The sequence below is a fragment of the Rutidosis leptorrhynchoides genome, chromosome 5, assembly GCF_046630445.1.
Source record: "Rutidosis leptorrhynchoides isolate AG116_Rl617_1_P2 chromosome 5, CSIRO_AGI_Rlap_v1, whole genome shotgun sequence".
In the NCBI taxonomy this organism is placed as follows: Eukaryota; Viridiplantae; Streptophyta; class Magnoliopsida; order Asterales; family Asteraceae; genus Rutidosis; species Rutidosis leptorrhynchoides.
In genome coordinates this window covers 429,791,105-429,798,063 of record NC_092337.1, presented here as the reverse complement: position 1 = coordinate 429,798,063, position 6,959 = coordinate 429,791,105, and the positions used below count along the sequence as shown (strand labels likewise).

Sequence of the window (6,959 nt, the reverse complement as noted above, 5' to 3'; positions counted from 1 at the left end):
ACCTGACATTTCTTTTGCAGTTAATTTATTGGCAAGGTTCAGCTTAGCTCCTACCAAAAGACACTGGAATGGGATCAAACACATATTTCGATACCTTCGAGGAACTACTGATTTAGGATTATTTTATTCTAACGAATCGAAACAAGATTTGGTTGGTTATGCAGATGCAGGTTATTTATCTGATCCACATAAAGCTAAATCTCAAAATGGATATGTATTCTTAAATGGAGGTACCGCAATATCATGGCGTTCTCAAAAACAAACACTTGTTGCAACATCATCAAATCATGCCGAAGTGATTGCATTACATGAAGCTACTCGGGAATGTTTTTGGTTGAGATCAATGACACAATTCATTACTGATTCTTGTGGACTAGAACGCGATAAAAGTCCAACAACTATCTATGAAGATAATGCAGCTTGCATAGCACAGATGAAAGAAGGGTATATCAAAAGTGACCGAACAAAACACATACCTCCTAGATTCTTCTCATACACTCAAAATCTCATTAAGGACAACCAGATTGAAATGAGATATGTTCAGTCCAGCAAAAACTCTGCTGACCTTTTCACCAAAGCACTTTCAACTGCTATTTTCAGAACACACGTTCATAATATTGGTATGAGGCATGTTCAGAAGATGTAACAACTCAGGCGTTGCCTACTTGAGGGGGAGTCAACTCTATGCTGCACTCTTTTTCCCTTAGCTAAAGTTTTATCCTAATGGGTTTTCTTTAGCAAGGTTTTTAACGAGACAGTACTAGTTATTCTATAATAAAATTGTCATCCAAGGGGGAGTGTTATAAGTCATGGATTATAATTTTATTATTATTATAAACATTGTATAGTAAATTTTTTTAATATATATATGTGTGTTATGAACACATAATACACACACTTAAAAAACATATATTTTTCTTTTGGCCAATCCTTTCTTTCTTCCAATTACTCATCAACCAATACCTATCAATTACTCTTCATAAAATTTCTACAGTCAAGAACCAAGCTACTAAAGGTAGTTATAAGCCTACTGAATTATAACATTATTATTTATTTTATTTTGGGAAAAGGCAAATATATCTTCTTCTATCTTACTAAACCGGTAAGGTAAATTCACGTGGCGCAACAAGATTACTCCTCAGCAAATTCTTTTTTATCATGATTTTGAATTAAAAAAATCACTAATTACGATACAGTGACGCGTGTCCTCATTCATCTGTAATTAGGGTTAACAGTTTCATTCTTCATTCTCCTCACAGAGAACTTATCATCCAATTTAAACATCCAATTCAAAAACTTCAATTAGGGTCGTTCAAATCTAAAATATTAAACATATGATTCTCATCAGATCCAAAAATTTCCATATTGTTTTTCTCCATCCTTCCGTGGATAAAAATTTCTTCTAGGGTTTTTGCAATCAACAAATTAAACATACCCACACATTCAATCGATACGCTCCCATCCAAACAAATTCAATTTCATCATCTTCTTTAATCCATTGCGATCTCATATTTTCATTCAGGAAGATACTTGCGATCAATTTGATAATCAATTTTTTTTATGCCGTTTAACCAATTTTCGGTGTTCTTCTGGTGTTCACATCAACAAAAACCAAACTGGATCAAACCAAATCGGTCGACTACATTACTATCTGATGCATCTTCATCATTGTAAAATTCACTATGCCCATGGATAAAACGAATTAGGGTTTTTAATTTCACAAAATCAGGATGCTATTCGTTCAACGGTAATCCAAATTCTTAAAATTCATGTTTTATGAATAACAAGTTTTTTTTATATCATTATCTTAAAATTCATGTTTTTGCTGTATGTAAATGATGAATTGATGATAATTGTTCATGTTTTTGTTTTGTTTATCATTAATTTTTTTTTAATATAATTCGAAATGTAAAAAATTTATTGAATAATTGATTAAATATTTATTTGTCCTGCAATATGTTACAAAGTTTTTAAATTTTTCAATCAATGGATCAGTTTATATTTCCTTTATGAATGTGATGATTTCATGGATCAAGAATTTTTCAACCTTTATCACATATTTAAATTCAAAATTTAGGTGTTTCTATTTTTTTATGGTCTAGGTGTCTGGTTGTTGTGCGTGGTAGTTTTGATATTCGTTTGATTATTCCATTTATTGTGTTTGATATGAGGTTAACCAACTGTGTCTTTACATAGCTTCTGACTTTGCTTGATAAATGATTTTAATAATATAGTATATATGATAATACATAAACTGAAAACTCTGAACTTTTGTGTGTAAATGAGTGTAATTTTACCCCATGCTCTTTTGTGTTATTTTCTATCTTATCAACCATGTATTTATTAATGGGTAGGTTATGAATGTCACACTGTTTTTTATCAATTGTATTTATATAAAGATTATATCGTTTCAGGTTCATAGATGTTGCCAATGGAGGAAAGGTTTCAATTTATACATTTGCTTTTGGATGGGCTCAGGATTTCATTTAACTTATATCGATTTTTTTTTGCAAGCTGAGATCGTAAGTTTACAAATTTAGATCATAAGTTTACTAACGTTTTCGATTACTATTATCCTTGATGTGACATGCAAACTGTTGCATTCTATTAGGCTGTTGTTTTTGTTTATAGTTGTTAATTTACAGCATCTGCTGCATTTGCCTTATCTGCTGCAGGTGGCAGGTCTTTAGTTTCTGGCTTCGTTAGCATGTCTTCCCTGCTGCATTTGATTCATCAGGTTACTGTTTTACAAGATGCTTTTTTCATTAGTTTACTTAATCAAACATAAAACAACTTCTGGATTTTATTTCTTTTCCTTGATTTGTTGCTTTGCAATGACTGATGGTTTGCTGCTGTTGTTTTTGTAATTCATGGTCAAGTGCGATGGTTTCAAGATGCGAATGTGAGTTGGGGATAACAAGGTGTTTTAAATCCATCTGTATCCACTATTATTTCTCTGCTGTTTTGGAATCGTCCTGTGCTACTGCTACAAATACTAACCAAATAATTGAGAGTGGTGTAACTTCAGAAGGTAACATATGTTTGTTTTTCTGTTCTTTAATTGCTATATTATTTGTTCTGCTTTCCATTTACGTTGTACTGTAATATGTGTATTTTTTTGATCATCTGTTGTATGATCTGGTGGCAGGGCGATGTCTACTACATAAGTCTCGGTTTTATTCAGCAGAAGAGTTTTCTAAACTTCTCCCTACACTTGCAAGGACGGGTAAAGATCGAAGCTAAAAAGCAAGAGTCGTCTATTATGATGAACAAATGAATCATGCAAGAGTTAATGTTAGTCTAGCCTGTACTGCTGCATTATCAGGTGCAGCTGTCCTTAATCATGCACAGAGGTTGTGTCCCTTTTGAAAGATGAGAGCTAGGAACGTATAATTCGAGCTCGCGTTAGAGACAAATTATCAGGTACTAGAATAGATCTCTTCAAGTGAAGTAAATGCTGAATTTGATGCATTATATATGAATGGGTCGAATTTTGTCTATATTCATCTCAAATGGGTCAAATAAATAAGTCATCCAAAAAGAGAAATGGAGTTAAATAGCAGGTTCTAAAAGTTATCGGAGTGTATTTTGATGTATATAATTTTATCAATCACTCCATCAAAAAATTAGTTTTTTTTTTTTTTGTTTTTTTGTTTTTTTGTTTTTTTGTTTTTTTTTTTTGTGCTATAAAAGAGTCTCTATAATTGTACTGAATACATTAAAATTTTGAAGGTCAAATCATAATAAAAATTGATGATAAAGAGTTTGCAGGTCAGCCTAACCTATCAGGAACACTTACGCAACATGGAGATTCTGCCCCATTTGAGATGAATTCAAACCACTCATTTTGACTTTAATTGATTGTCATGGAAGTACTTTGTGTGATACTTGCGTCTCAAATTTTATAGGCAGAGAGTTTAATACATATTCAGAAGAAGTTGTGAACATGGGTGGACCGTTTTGTGACACTGTAAGAAAGTTTGCTAATGAAGAGGCAAAACCTAAGATCTCTCCTAGCAGTGGTGTACATATTGTTCAGCCAGACTATTACTCTTTGGAGGGAATGCGTTTAATTGTTCCTAAAATATAAGATGGGCGTGTTGTATTCATGCTTCCTTGGTTGGGTAGGACGGTTGCAGGAACAACTGAGTCCAACACAAACATCACCATGCTACCAGAACCTCTTGAGTTCGTACTGGACGCCATTCGTGATTATCTCAAAGTTAAGGTTTGTGAATTTCATAGTTTTTTAGATAGTGGTTATATGTCATTCTTAATATAAGTTGTTCATATGAAGAAAATAAAAAGCAGTCCACCAGTTCTTGGAAATATGGACATTGATGCAGCAAAAGATTTGTCTCACTCTATTGCTCCTATTGGCGTAAAAGTAGCTTCTATTGCTCAGGTCGTCCTTCAGTTACTTATCGCATTATTACACATCTGTTTTTTTATTATGGATTAATATCATTACTTGACATAGCCTTAATGCTGAATGGTTACATTTTTTAAAGGTATCAACTTTAACCCATTTGTATACAAATGGGTTGATTCGGGCTGATATTTCACCTCATGTGGGTTAATGACTCACAAGTGGGATTAAGTACATGTTTTTCTTTCTGTTTTTGTTTAAACTATGATAGTATATTTTTTGTTTACTCATATATGATATGTTGACTATTTGTAAAATTAAAGAAGAGAGGAAAGTTTATTAGTATTGTTATTAGTTGTTCAGACATATAAGTTTTGTTATACGGAGTTATGTAGAAGAGTGTTAAAAATTGTAAGTCAATCTTATACTTTCTTTGTATAATATTAAAGGTGACTTGAAATATTGTGTTTGTTCACTCACCCATTGTCATTTTGATAATAATAATAGGTTGATAAGTTATCATATAAGTAGGAAGATATTCCTTCTCTAGACTATATGTATGCCTTTTGCAGTTCTAGCCATCTTACCGTGTCCTGATAGGCTCAATGGTCTCTATCATCTGCCTCGGTTTATATGCAACTGTGTTTGTTTATGGAATCATCATTGAGGAATTTTATGTCTTTTTTAAATTTCAAATAATATTTATAATACCTTTAATCTCTTTGATCAAAGTTGCATCTCTGATATACTTAGAACCAATATTCTAACTGTTGCACATAAAATTCTTCTATATAGTAACGAAGGCGGTCAACTTTGATATAAAAGGATATAACAACCTCCTCACAACGGAAACGCCGCAACAACGCGTGGAAAGCCACTTATGCTATCGAATAATATTATCTTATGTTCCATTAAGAAACGACTGAAAAAATTAACAACCTAAACGTACCTGCATATGTCGAATCATAAAAAGGGAACTACATTATCTGTTTGTTGTTTAATTCATGAAATTGTTTCCCGTGTTTATCAGCAGGTATACTCATGTAACTGATATTGATCTTGCAGACGTTATTGTACGTAATTTGATTTGAAGATGAAATAATTAATTTAATAGTGACTTTAAAAGTTGAAAGAACTTCCAGGCATGTAAAAGCAGGTGTGCACTTATATCCATATACAACTTTGCTTTCCTTTTGTAATCTACCATTTACCATGATACCTATTTTTTCTTATTTAAGAGTTCTATTGTCATTTATGGGTTTGTACTCCTTGGTTGTGATATATGTATCTCTATCTATGGTTTCTTATCACATGTACTCTATGGTTGTGATGTATGTATCTCTATCTATGGTTTATGGCACCTTCTAATTTGGATATGTCAGTTGTGTGTGATCATAATGTTGTGACATTTGTTAGTTCTTCTATTGTAGTAGGTATCTATATGTTTTTTTTGTGAGGATTTCTTGGTAAAAATGGGTTGTATTATTTTATTGGCTCTCTGACTCTTATTGTGTTAAGTTAATGTGTAGAAAATATTTCAGCTACATTTGTGTTCGGAAACTCGCCTTTCTGTTGCATTGACGTCTCAAAGTTGTTTTGCCACTTGACATTCGATTAGTGAATTATACATTGTATTTATCCAGAGTGATTTTCCCACCAATATCGATTCATGTATGTAATTATCAAACGTTACGTTTAAATATCATACCTGCTTATGTTCAATCGTTGTTTGTTTTTATTTTAGAAGTATTCTTATTTCGAATTTATATTAGAACATAAATAGAGTATACATTTTCATTTATTTATACATTGATACTGATAATTGTTATTTGATTATTTTCTATAAGAAGGATTCTACATATGATATTTTGTTCTAGGTATGTGATACAAACAAACAGTACTGAATTTGTTCTGTTAACTGGCAGAAGGTGACCCGTTTTCAGCTTGATGAAATCCATCCATTCAAGCCAATTCTGAAGTATTATTCATTATAATATCATCATATTTTTATCGCATCTACTACTATATAATAATGTAGCTAATTACTGAGATACAGTTCAATATTGTGCGTTATTATAAATTTATATAACTCTTGTGTTTTTTTTGTAGCGTCTTCCAAACGAATTGATGTTACTTCCTTCTACATAGTGGTAAAAGAGTGCCGTGCTTCAATTTGGATAAACGAAAGTACAAATGGAGGTTGAAACAAGAGAAGTCGAAGAAAAAATCAAACCTCTGTGTGTCTTATGGATTCACCCGTTTTCGAAAAGAAAATCGGCTAAAGCCTGACACAAAATGTTTATTCAATTACCGCTATAAAGAGCGTGTTTTTCTTTATATCTATTTCATGTTTACAACAATCAATAACTTAAACTTGTGTTATGAATAACTGTATGAACAAATATTTTCAACATTTTAGTTATGTATATTCTTTATACTTTACAAATTCAACCCACAATAGTACTTACGACAATGACCGTATAATATCGTTATTTCATATACATTTATAAAATACTATATAATGTTTTCGGATGAGTACCCGTGCAACGCACGGGCTCATAAATCTAGTTATGATATACAGAGTAATCAT

The 6,959-nt window shown here is 31.9% G+C and overlaps 1 long non-coding RNA gene across 12 annotated transcripts; it reads left to right on the top strand.

Moving 5' to 3' along the window:
• The first annotated feature begins 1,289 nt into the window (after positions 1–1,289).
• On the top strand, positions 1,290–6,740 carry LOC139847278 (uncharacterized). Of its 12 annotated transcripts, none has more exons than XR_011759421.1 (9): positions 1,290–1,747; positions 2,415–2,522; positions 2,676–3,031; positions 3,149–3,423; positions 3,772–4,228; positions 4,298–4,405; positions 5,435–5,525; positions 6,295–6,347; positions 6,479–6,740. It is a non-coding gene; the product is annotated as an uncharacterized lncRNA (long non-coding RNA). The 12 variants fall into 12 exon arrangements; XR_011759420.1 differs by having other exon boundaries at positions 6,247–6,347; XR_011759412.1 differs by having other exon boundaries at positions 5,165–5,525.
• Positions 6,741–6,959: the final 219 nt, after the last annotated feature.